Here is a 13,382-nt window from a genome sequence, read left to right on the forward strand (position 1 = left end):
AAGGGACCTAGCATGATAATCCGATTTCCCAAAAATATTATATTTGTTAGGCGTGATAGAACAATCAGATTTAGTTAGTTTAACAGTTCATAAGAAGGGCGAGGAAAGCAGTTAAATCATCGAAAATGGACACATTACGACGCACCCTTGAGAGGTGCGTCACGGTTCTCAGAAAACTAACCACTTTGACTTTGCTATTTCTCCTTTTTATTTAACGAATCTCAATTATGGGACAGGATACGTTCTGTTCGATTTATGGATCGATTGCGACAGAACGCGTGAACAATTTCGCAGCGAGAGGCTTAGGCTAAGGGTTGGAGTCAATACTCTGTATATAATTATGTGTTGTTGTGTTGTTGTGTGTTCTTTTCACGTCGAACTTAGGGGTCTATTTATAGGAAAAAGTGGCGTAGAAAGATAGTTTTGCAGAGTTCTAATCCACAAAGAATTAGGAAAAAATACGTCCCAGGTATTTTCAGCGCCCAGGGCTGGGCGTCAAAGGTTTCGGCGCCCAGCTCTGGGCGTTGAAAATAGGATCCAGGCAATTTCAGCGCCCAGGGCTGGGCGTTGAAATTGCTGTTTGGTCCGTTTCTTTGTCAGATTCGGATTCCTGAAATCCGTAGAGTTTGAGATTTAATCGAGTCTTTTAGCGCGTATCAATTTTATGACGGAATGCGTCTGGGCCCGTTACAAACTCTAGGCTCGTTAGGATTTTAATTAATACGTAACTCTTATTTCCGAATCATATTAGGAATAGGATTCTCGCAGTTTTCTATCTCATTTAGGATTTATGTTGGAGTGCAACACCTAATTCTGACAGGTTTCTATCTTTTTATTCTTACTACTTTTAGCAACTACCCTTTACGGCAGTTACTATTTTTAGCAGGTTTCCATAAATAGCAGGTTTCGGGTGAAATGAAAAGGGGAATTGAGATTCGTTATTTTATAGGAGATGCGTTGTCAAGTGGAGATTTACGTTTTCATCATCGAACCTTCCCTTTCGGGAATGGGGACAAAAGTAGGTGTCTACAGTTAGCCCCCACTTTGACTGAGTCTTGGAATAAGACGATGGTCAAAGTATTAGACGGAGTGCGTCGCACAAGCCATGGTGACCTGTTTTGGCGAGGGTCTCACGAGCCCCCGAGTGATAACATTTGACTTAAGGGTCATCACTTGAAGTGTCGACAAATCCCTCACGTGTCATTGGGATTTGTCAACGAATAGTATAGAAACTTCCTCACTTTGTCATTGGAAGGATCTAAAGGTGCGCAGAAACTCCCTCACTTTGTCATTGGGAGTAGCTACAGAGTTTTTCGAAATCAAAGCTGTAAAGTGTAATTGGGCCAGGCCAAGCCCAATCACGAGGTAAAATGTTTTTTAAAAATTCTCATTTTCAAGGCTAGTTAAACGAGAAAACCCCCTTGTTTTTATAGGACGTAAAACGAAGGAAAATCCAGCACCCTAGTTTTTATAGGACGTAAAACGAAGGAAAATCCAGCACCCTTGTTTTTATAGGACGTAAAACGAAGGAAAATCCAGCAAAAGTTATCGCTGCAGCGACTAAGGACCTGCGTGGTTTAATGGCGCAGACCCCGCCGGCTAAAGATGGCGAGCCTGTCCGCTAAGGGTGGACACCCCGTCCGATAGAAGTGGACGAATCTGTTTTTGAAATTTGAAAATAAGGACCTACGCGGTTTGTGGCGTAGACCCCGCCGGCTAAAGATGGCGAGCCTGTCCGCTAAGGGTGGACACCCCGTCCGATAGAAGTGGACAAATCTGTTTTTGAAATTTGAAAATAAGGACCTACGCGGTTTGTGGCGTAGACCCCGCCGGCTAAAGATGGCGAGCCTGTCCGCTAAGGGTGGACACCCCGTCCGATAGAAGTGGACGAATTTGTTTTAAAATTTGTTTGTGCTTTTTGAAAATAAGGACCTACGTGGTTTGTGACGTAGACCCCGCCGGCTGAAGAGGGCGAGCCTATTTTAAATTTGAAGACTTTATTTTTCGAAAACTGAGGACCTGCGCGGCTAGTGACGCAGACCCCGCCCGCTGAAGGTGGGCGAGCCCTATCTGCTAAGGGTGGACGCCCCGCTTGCTGGAGGTGAGCGAACCTGAATTCGTCTTTTCGATTTGGGATTCGTGTGTCGCGATCTTGCCCGATTGAGGTGGGCAAGTCCCTATTTCATTTCTTTTCTTGTGATTTCTTTTGAGAATTTCTTTTCATTTATTCTTGCAGGAGCGAATTCTTTCGAGGGATGCTCGGATTTAGTTGCAACCTGAATGTGGGTTGACAACATGCTTAGACGGACCATTGTCTTGTGGTCATCATCCTTTATGGATTTGAGTTAGTCCTTACGGCTCAATTTTGCCACTACCTGGGTCCTTGATTAGGGGACTATGTATAGGTATCAACGGCGACCTTTATCTTGAGGTCGTAAACCGGTTTATTTTTTATTTTTTGAGACATCCAAACACGGGACTTCGTATAGCGTAGTCTGGGAATATTGTTTTTAACTTTGTATACTCTATATTTTCTTTCGAGCCCCCAAGAATTCGTGCTTGACGGTCATTTCTTGTTGAAGAGGTTCCTTGGGGATACGCATTTCGTAATGTCCTTGTTCGTGTTTGGGATTGCGCTCGTAAGTGCGAGCGATCTTTGTAGTGGCGTGCTACTTTTAACAAAGCCGTGAGGTGCGACTTTCGGCAATTTTAAAGTCGAATGAATATGGCAGGGCCCTATAGAAGTCAGAGCTGTTTTTTTTTTGGGTCTGTGATCATTTTCGGCGCCCAAGCCTGGGCGTTAAAGATTTCGGCGCCCAGCGCTGGGCGTTGAAAATAATTTCTGGCGAGGTTTCTTGATGACATAGTTGGCCTCTTGTTCATTCGCTTATTTCACTTGGAAGTTCTATGTATTCTCTATTCTTTTGTTTTTTTTCTTTGTTTTTAGAACGTGATGATTTTCTTGAGAAGCCGTAGCCGATTGGTGGACTACGGTGCTTGTTGCTTTGGGGAGATTATTTTAAGGAACTATTGCTCTTAAGGCGTACAATTATTGCGATAGTTGGGCGAGTCTATATGGCCCGAGGAACATACCTTGAGGTGTAAGACTTTGATCGCTCTTATATTTTTTGAACGTGTTCGTGAATGATGATATGTATGTGCGAACGAGCGTTCATAGAATGGCCGTTGTGTGCGGTCCATTAATCAGATTGCTTGAATTGTTTCATATTTTTTTTTGAGCAACGACTGATTTTGAATAGTTTGCTTAGAAGCTTGATAGGGTTCAGGCCCATTCATGAAGTGGGCTCAAACATCGTGCCCTTTCGATTATTCAAACATTTGCTTCGAGATTTTTTTTATTTTGCTATGGTTGTTTCGTAGCTTGGAGCTCCCAAGTATGCATGTTGGGATGCTTCCTTTTAGCGTACGATTTTTGTAGGTTCTTTCGAGAAAGATGCCTTGGGGTTCCGCTCGTGTAGGTGCGAGCTATCCCTTCCGTGGTAGGTAATATTTTGCTACCTTTAATCCTTAATGTAGAAATCGTGTGGCTTGCATTTTGAATTTGGGCGATAAGTAGTCTTTGCCTCTTTTACACGTGCTCTTGGTCGTGCCTACATTAGTGCAACATGCCTTACTCCTCTTTTAGACTTGTACCGTGGGACGGTTGAACTTATGGTGCGACGTAGGCTTGTGTGGCCTAACGGCGTGTCTTAGAACATTCTTCCAGGTGTTGGGATATCATTTGCATTGGAGTATTTCATCATGCCTTGTTCAGGTGCTCGAATAAGTGTAGCACCTTCTGCGTGGGTTTGCACGACTTATTACTTCGTTCGATGCGAGGATTCATAGGGGTTTCTTTCTTATTTTTATATCAGGGCAAGATTTAGCAAGCGGAGATATTCAGCGCCCAGGCTGGGGCGTTAAAGATATCGGCGCCCAGCTCTGGGCGTTGAAAATGATTTCTGGGCAGAACTTTGACAGTTTTTTTTTTGTTTTTTTTTTCTTTCGCTTTTGCTTTGGAACGATGTAGACTGTGTAACGGGCGCTTTATAGGGCGAGCGTTATGTGCAGTGGTTTGATCGGAGTTTTGGTGACTCGCGATTTTCAGTTACCCTTGTTAGTGGGGTGATTTTATATATTCTAAGTAGTGCTTTAGAATTTGGGAGGGGCTGTAGCCATTCTAAGGTTCGTTTTGCACGATTAAAGCTTAGGATTGAGCCCCTATGACATATGTATAGCATTAGCGTCGAGAATTTGCGATAAAATCGTCATTTCGAGCATTTTTAGAGTGTTTTTCTCAAGCCCCCAATTGTAGCTACGGGATTGGCTTGGTGCTATAATGCTTTGCATACGTTTTTATGCATTCATGGTGACACGGATCATGAATAGTTTGAACCAGACTCGTTTAGTGCGGGGTATGTTCGAGTAGTGATTTGCTACTTCTCTTGTAAATGTCGTATTGTGCGACATTGCCATGGTCAAGGTAGTCACATGTTGAAGTGTGCCTTGTCCAAAAGCTAGGTGCCTTTCTTTACCCATAATCATATTTGGAAATCTTTTGACTCACTTGCAAAATTGAGATAAACGCATACTTAGCTTAAACCAACGACACTTTATTATGTTCGAAAAAGTCTTTGAAAATTATTTAAAAATTATTTAAAATCCGAATCCTACCGTGTACAATCCGAGGTGTCCTAAGTAAGTTGACTTATAGAAGGGTTATATGAGTAAATCAAAATACTGTTACGTTTTTTGGAATGCTGTCTAAGGATTTGCTGGAAGCCAGGGTGCAGGCGTCAAGATATACTTGTGCCCGTTTGGCATATGCTTTCAGGCTTTTAGGGCCATCTTTTCCAGAATTGCGGGAATATAAACCGTTTTCAAATCGACTTAGATTTACTTGGTGTATGTCCGTACAACAGGTCAAGGCATACTTAGTTCTTTCCCTAGCTCTTTCATTTCAATTTTTAGCCCCCAGTTGCTATTATGTCTTCCCATTAATGATGCTTTCAGATTTCGATTTTTAGACGCCCGTGTCATATGTCTGAGTAGAGTGAGCCTTGGTTAAGTGCCAAGCCCTATTGAAAATTTCTGATTTTTTTCAAAGGGAATTAGCAAGCATTTGAATTACCATGAACGGGTGCCCTGAGTTCGAAGGAACAATGGGGCGATGCCGTAGAACAATCTTTTCCATTGCAAGCTTACTGCCTTTACTACTTGTTGGCGATCATGACTGTGTCTAGTGGTGAAAGAAGGTCTTTAAGCGAACGACTATGTCTAGTGGTGAAAGAAAGTCTTTAAGTGAGTTAGTTCGCTTTAGGGAGGGTCAAGCCGAGTACTTTAGAGGTTATGGACGCTTGCGCTAGCCCCCATTCAATTGAGGCAAAGCGATTTTTTGAGTCTTGGCTAAGTGCCTAGGAGTGTGAGTGCTCCTTCTGGCAAGGGTATGTGCCCTTATTATTTTTCGATGTATGCTCGTTTTGGCATCTTGGTGACTTGGATTCTTCCTTTGATTTAAATTTTTCTTTCGACTTGGATTGCAAGTAATTAAATTTCAATAAGGGACTTTGTTTCTTATTCTTGTTATTCTATAGGCTCTAACATTTTTGCAAATTGGTTGGACCGAATCATGGATTGCCTACGTATCCGCCTTAAATAGATTTAATTTGGAATCAGGTCTTGCGTAGTTCTTAGCCAGAAAATGGTTTCTTAGAATGCCGATATCGATAAGTATGTTCTGAGATGGAAACATATTATTTGAAACGGTAGAATAAGTGAAGTTTATTTTAATCTGTTGCCTTGCCGTAAGCCAAAAATTTGTTTTATATTTTTTGAGTACATGTATTTCTTGGTGGTACGTATATCTGAATACATGTTTTACCCCTCCAAGTATTCGTTATTTTTCCGTGTATGTGCGGATAAAATGACGAGCACTTCTGGACAAAATTTAGCGAGCAGAGAGATTCAGCGCCCAGGCTGGGGCGCTAAAGATTTCGGCGCCCAGCTCTGGGCGCTGATAATGACTTCTAGGCGGATCTTTTTTGGTGCGCTAAATGCTTCTTTTCTTTTAGACTAACTTTAGAGGCGCTTTGCAAAGTTTCTTTTTTATTATTTATTATCTTTTTGTACTTTTCATTAGTCTTCTTTTCCTTACTCGTGACTCAAGACGGTTTGAAAGATGGGTTGAATGAGATAGGGTAATTTGTATAGGTATTGGTCAAGCATGAGGATTATATCTGCTAGGGCTCACAATTTGCAGCCTCAAGCTAGTGTCACGAGTTTACATCAACCAAGGCTAATGGGGACGGCTCAAGGGTATATCAACAGGATGTATCCAAACAAGTTATATGGTCATTATGCTAATGGTGGTGTAAGAGCAGGTTTGGACTTTGGAAATGATGGGCATGACGCACGTGTCAATGGCTGTGCGTGGTTTGCGGTTGACAACAAGTTCAAGAACAAGAGTCGAGGTAATGGTTTCTTGGGTTATGGCAATGAGAACATGGATGGGTTAGATGAGCTTAACAGGGGCCCCAGAGCGAAGGTGTCTAAGAACATGAGGATTGGAAAGGGTAGACATCGTAGAACTTTATGATTTGGATTGGTTGACTCAATTCTCTTCCTTCGTTTACTTGGGTAAATTTCGCACTTTTGGGAGGTACGGGCTAAGTATTTCATGGCTCTTTTCGCTCTCCCTTTTCTCTTTCTCTTTTTTTCTTTTTGCTTGGGATTTCTCCCCAACATAAATCCTTCAATCAATTTTTTTGTTTGGGCTAAAAGGTAGATGGTTGTGGTTTTTGAGTCACGAGGCGAGACTGAGTGAGCCTCGTTTGGTAGGCCTATAGTGGACCTTTAATTTTAGTAGGCCTAGGGTGGACCTTTAAATTGTCTTACTTTGCAAGCGTATTTAGTCGTTTCTTAAAATGTGCAAATAGCGTAGATCCAAAAATGTTGTTTTTACCTTATTGAAATTTAACGAAAGAATTACATCGAAAATAATTTTTGCTTCTTTTTAGATTCCAGTTTCTGGGATTTAATTGAAGTTGTGATTTAGACTCGAACTTTCATTAATCTTTCTGATCATAACCCGTGTATGAATACAAGGAGGTGGCCTAGACTCAAAATAATGACGTGGCGTAAGCCTATAACACTTGACCAAGCGACTTTCAAACTTAGGCTAATTGGACCATAACTTTCGTTGGTTGACACTTTAGATTTTAACCCTTGGGTGTTCATTTGTCATGCGCCATTTGCTTAATGTTGGCAAGGTAGTTAATTGGGGAGATCGAATTTTTATTTTTGCAAGACTAGAATCATTAGTGCGGCTTCTCTCTTAGTGTGTATTGCTTTACCCCAATGGCAGCCTTATGGTATGCCGATTTGGGTATTTTCATGGTTGGTCATGTTGTATTCATGGAAAATCTTTTAGTCCGTACTTAGTAGTATTTCAAGGAGCGAGTGACTCGAGAGGACTATGATAGTCGTGACCCAATGTGATTATAAGCCTTGAGGCCATTAATTTTTCTTTGCCAATGGTGTTGACACCTTAGGTTCACTTTGGGGGTTGTGCGACTATGTGGGAATGATTTTCAGAATGTGACTGTTTCCATTTTGCAAATACTATAATATATTCTTTTGTTGGTGAGAGAGCGTATTGAGGCCGTGGATTCTTAGCAAGGGATGACAATTACATATGGGTGCTCATTGATTTAAATGTTAGGAAGGGAGACTCAATATAGTTTAACCTTTTAACTTGCAGAACGACACCAAGCATTAGGACCGATTCTATGGATAAGACAACTAAGACTTAGGATTTGGATTGTATTTTGGCATAGCCTAGTCTAGACTCGGATTTACTTATTTTTCATTTGAACATTTTTTTTTTCTTTGGAAACTTTATTCGAACATCATTTTTTGAATACTTTGCCCATGTGACATTCAAGGTCATTTAATTAGCATGCTCGGTTTTGGTGCCGAACATCGTCGTCGTAGGAGGTCTAACAACGACACAAAGAGTTATTTTTTTTTATAAGTCGCTTTTAGAATCGAGTGCTTTTCATACGCCCTCGTAGCAATTTTTCACGAAAAGTTTTTTTTTGCTACGTATTTTCTTCATGCGCGGGCACCGAGGCTGCTGTGCCTGACCATAAGGCCAGGCAGCAACTTCGGCGCTCAGCAGTGGGCGTGAGAAATTTTGGCGCCCAGCCAGGGGCGTTGAAAATGCGTCCCTGACTGGTTCTCGTTTCCTGTTTGCGTATACTTTTGTTTTTGCGACTTTAATTTTGCGTGCTTGCCTTATAACGTCCTTTATGCGTTGTGCAGCGTTTGTGGGATTCGTTACAGGCCATCCCGAGCGTCGCTTATTTTTGTGGCGATCGTTCGGGTTTGCGGAACACGTATTTCGGTATAACTCTTTGGCAAATTATTTCATGAATGTTTGGGCAATTTTTAAGGTCGTTGGTTTTCTAGCATTATTTGTCTAGCATTATTCGTACGCACAATCATAACATAGTCACATAGTTCGCTACACATAACTACATTACAAACATGGATTTGAAAATTAAATATGTCACGTAGTTTATGATAGGCTTCTATGGGTAGTATTTGCGCCTGGCTTGGTACCGCTTCTATCGTAGATCCAACACATGCCCCGGTCGAGGTAGTGTCTTCAACAGACGAATTTCGCCCAAGAGGCCAACCCGCAAGTGCAAGCCAAGGGGGCATGCAGGTGAGAGGGACCTAATGAGCGAGCGATTGGGTTCGGGATAGGTGTACTACCTGCACAAGTACCGAGTGGGCGACATGCGCGGCGTATGCACCCCCTATTGGCAGAAAGAGGTATCCTTAGTCCCAACTCCCGAGGGAGCCGAGATTCGTTATGCGGTTCTGCCCGTTCACATTAATATGCTGATTTTCAGGTCGTCCCAACTTGATGGGGAAATAAACGCGGGGTAGGATCGTTTCAACCTTCGGCTATTTTGATTACCTACAAGCACGAGTATTTCCTTCACTATCCCCAGTGGAGTCGCCACTGTGAGGGGGTCGAAAAAGCGCGAGGCTAATGCGTGACCTCGTCCCTCATGGGTGTGACGATTCTTTTTTATTCAATCAAGTGTAATTGGATTTCCTGTGAGTTTACACCCAATTGACTAGTAATATAGGAGTCGCCATTCAGTTTTTAACGACAATGAGAAAAACTGACAAAACCCGGTTATCGTGACATAAAGGGAGTGCAATTATGTTTGACCACGATGGCCGTAGGTTCCCTTGTGATCCCTGGTGTGGGGATCTCTCAACATACACCCGCAAGGTAGAGATTGAGGGTTCGGGGGACTGTAACTACCGAGAGGAGTACTTCGCTCGTCGATAACTCCAGAGGCATAATATCCTTACTAGCTCAGCATAAATAATTTAAGGGACATGCGTTAACTATTAAACTAATATGAGTTGATTTTAGCAATATGCAACATATAATACTAATTCGATCGTGATTATCTGATTTAAATAGCATTAAGGGACCTAGCATGATAATCCGATTTCCCAAAAATATTATATTTGTTAGGCGTGATAGAACAATCAGATTTAGTTAGTTTAACAGTTCATAAGAAGGGCGAGGAAAGCAGTTAAATCATCGAAAAGGGACACATTACGACGCACCCTTGAGAGGTGCGTCACGGTTCTCAGAAAACTAACCACTTTGACTTTGCTATTTCTCCTTTTTATTTAACGAATCTCAATTATGGGACAGGATACGTTCTGTTCGATTTATGGATCGATTGCGACAGAACGCCTGAACAATTTCGCAGCGAGAGGCTTAGGCTAAGGGTTGGAGTCAATACTCAGAATATAATTATGTGTTGTTGTGTTGTTGTGTGTTCTTTTCACGTCGAACTTAGGGGTCTATTTATAGGAAAAAGTGGCGTAGAAAGATAGTTTTGCAGAGTTCTAATCCACAAAGAATTAGGAAAAAACACGTCCCAGGTATTTTCAGCGCCCAGGGCTGGGCGTCAAAGATTTCGGCGCCCAGCTCTGGGCGTTGAAAATAGGATCCAGGCAATTTCAGCGCCCAGGGCTGGGCGTTGAAATTGCTGTTTGGGCCGTTTCTTTGTCAGATTCGGATTCCTGAAATCCGTAGAGTTTGAGATTTAATCGAGTCTTTTAGCGCGTATCAATTTTATGACGGAATGCGTCTGGGCCCGTTACGAACTCTAGGCTCGTTAGGATTTTAATTAATACGTAACTCTTATTTCCGAATCATATTAGGAATAGGATTCTCGCAGTTTTCTATCTCATTTAGGATTTATGTTGGAGTGCAACACCTAATTCTGACAGGTTTCTATCTTTTTATTCTTACTACTTTTAGCAACTACCCTTTACGGCAGTTACTATTTTTAGCAGGTTTCCATAAATAACAGGTTTCGGGTGAAATGAAAAGGGGAATTGAGATTCGTTATTTTATAGGAGATGCGTTGTCAAGTGGAGATTTACGTTTTCATCATCGAACCTTCCCTTTCGGGAATGGGGACAAAAGTAGGTGTCTACACATACACTTTTATTTGTACTTTATTAATAGGAAAATTTGTAATTATTAATCCAACCTTTGCCCGGTTTTCTTTAATTAAGCCTACCTATGCGATATTTCTAAATAATCCAACATTTATGACCCAACTACTATTATTAAGCCTGGATGACCGGTTACCTGCTACAAAGTCAAGGAAAATTTGTAATTATTAATCCAACCTTTGCCCGATTTTCTTTAATTAAGCCTACCTATGCGATATTTCTAAATAATCCAATCTTTGTGACCCAAGTACTATTATTAAGCCTAGATGACCGGTTAGTCAAGGTTAAAAACGTTGACAACCTAAAGTTGGTTTCCCTCCTAAAATATTGGACACATCATCATCACTTGCCACCTAAACAAGGATTTCATTTTTTTTTTCAAAAAACCCTTAACCCTTCTCTTCTCTGTACCGTGTTTCAATTCCTCTCTCCTCCATAACTGCTGCTTCAACCACAATTGTACTGGTTCATGACATCATCAGCGATTTTCTTGTGGAAATAGGTGACTTCATCCACGCGCATTCAAATTTCGTCTCCAAAATCGTACAATTGAAGGTGAACTTACGAACCTTAGCGTTTTTGTTCCTTTTTTGGTAAATTTTGAATTTTGGGCTTCCTTGATGGTCAGTTCGTAAAAACCCGAGCTGTTGCAATAATATAGTTTTTTTTTTTATGTTGTGGGATGTTGGTTATTGTAGTCTTGTTGAAAATTTAGAAAGAAAAAAAAACCTTGAATTTGAAGAAGATCCGGATCCAACAGGCAATTGCTTTACCCCAGCCATAGCAATTGCTGATTATTTTTGATGAACTTCGAATGGAGAGGTATGACCGTATGAGGGATCCACAATGGTGGAGAAATAATGGAGATGAGTGCTTAGATGAAGCAGAAAATCGCAGAGGAGAGAAGAATGAAAATCAAAATAGCAATTAAAGAAAATAAGGGGAAAAAAATAATAAAAATAATAATTGTTATATGCCACGTAAGGGTGAATACCGCCTATAGCAGGTTAATAACTTGTTAGGCTTAATAATAGTAGTTGGGTCATAAAGGTTGGATTATTTAGAAATATCGCATAGGTAGGATTAATTAAAGAAAATCGGGCAAAGGTTGGATTAATAATTACAAATTTTCCTTATTAATAAATAATTATCTACTTTTTCCTTTCCCAAAACAAAAACATTCTCAATCATTACATCTTACACACTTCACAATTTTATTAAGCACTGTGCCGAGTTCCAAAAGTGACACTTATTTAGGAATGGAGGGAGTACATTTTTTTAATAAAAAAAAATAAACAACAAAATATACTGAATTATAAACGACAGAAGATCCCACTCTGTTCTCCTACCTTCATCTAAGGGTTTCTAAACCTCAAGTGGCTTGTGTCCATATGGACACAAGTGATCCAAATACAACCATCTTGAGTACCAACACATAATATGTCAGTACCAAAATGCAAAATTGCTTAGAAGTACCACCAATATAAGTCATATTGTATTATCGGTACTCACATAATTTGTATTAGTACTAACATATTCTGTATTGGTACTCCATATTCTGTATTGGTACTCACTTGTGTCCATGTGGACACAAGTCACTTGTGACAAAGACTTCCTCCCTTCATCTCCTCTCCTTCAACCGTCACATCTGCAAAATTGAAAAACAATAAATCCAAATTGGATCGATTCATCAATTTAATTAAAGCACCAATTATCTCCAACCTTAAATCCAATCTCAAATCTATACCTAGTATTTAAAAAGGAAGACCAATGATTGTTAGACGACACATGTCACCTGTATCTTTCATCCACACGTGTCACCTCTATCTTTCATCCATCTATACCTAGTATTTAAAAAGGAAGACCAATGATTGTTAGACGACACATGTCACCTGTATCTTTCATCCACACGTGTCACCTCTATCTTTCATCCATTTATTTTTTAAATTTTTTCTTTTGTTGTTTGTTATACGAAGTATTTATTTTACATATTCTGATATTCAACACCTCTTCCACTTAATCTTCCTCCTTTAACATCAATTTACTAATTCATATACTCATTCAACGTCTTGCACTCCATCTCCCGCTTTAACACTCAATATTAATTCACCATCTAATTTATATATTTTCAACTTTTAAATTTCACCTCTATATAAATCATATATTCTCACTAAAATTTACTTAATATTCCTCCTTTAACATCAATTTACTAATTCATATACTCATTCAACGTCTTGCACTCCATCTCCCGCTTTAACACTCAATATTAATTCACCATCTAATTTATATATTTTCAACTTCGGTTTTTCTAATGTGTGCCCATGGGCACACATTAAGAAAACAAATTCCCTAATAATTATTTGATTTTGAGGGATCTTAATTAGTTTTAAAAAGGTAGGTTGAATATTTTGTATGTGCAATAATAAAAGCTTCCTTAATTTTAACTCTTACCAATTTTATATCTTTTTCCTAATCTAATGTTCATTTATTTTGGCCAACTTTTCAATATCAATTAATCCACGGAGTAAAAAAAAATCAATTTGATATACTATCGTCAAGCTTTAACTATGAAGTGCTTTGCTCCAGCTAGCTTCAATTGTACCAATAAATTTGTAATTTTTTTTTTGACATGGCAATAAAAGAATTCGTTACTTTATTGGAGTGGAGAAAAAAAGGTGAATTGTATATAACTAGTTAGTCATGGAGTATGCAGTAGCGTGAATTTCAATTAGCAAAGTGAGCTATAGCTAATTAGGGGAATTGAGGTTGAATTTACGAACATGAAGTACCGTACTAAGTACTATTTTTCAAATGAATTT

This window comes from Spinacia oleracea, chromosome 3, assembly GCF_020520425.1.
Source record: "Spinacia oleracea cultivar Varoflay chromosome 3, BTI_SOV_V1, whole genome shotgun sequence".
NCBI lineage: Eukaryota > Viridiplantae > Streptophyta > Magnoliopsida > Caryophyllales > Amaranthaceae > Spinacia > Spinacia oleracea.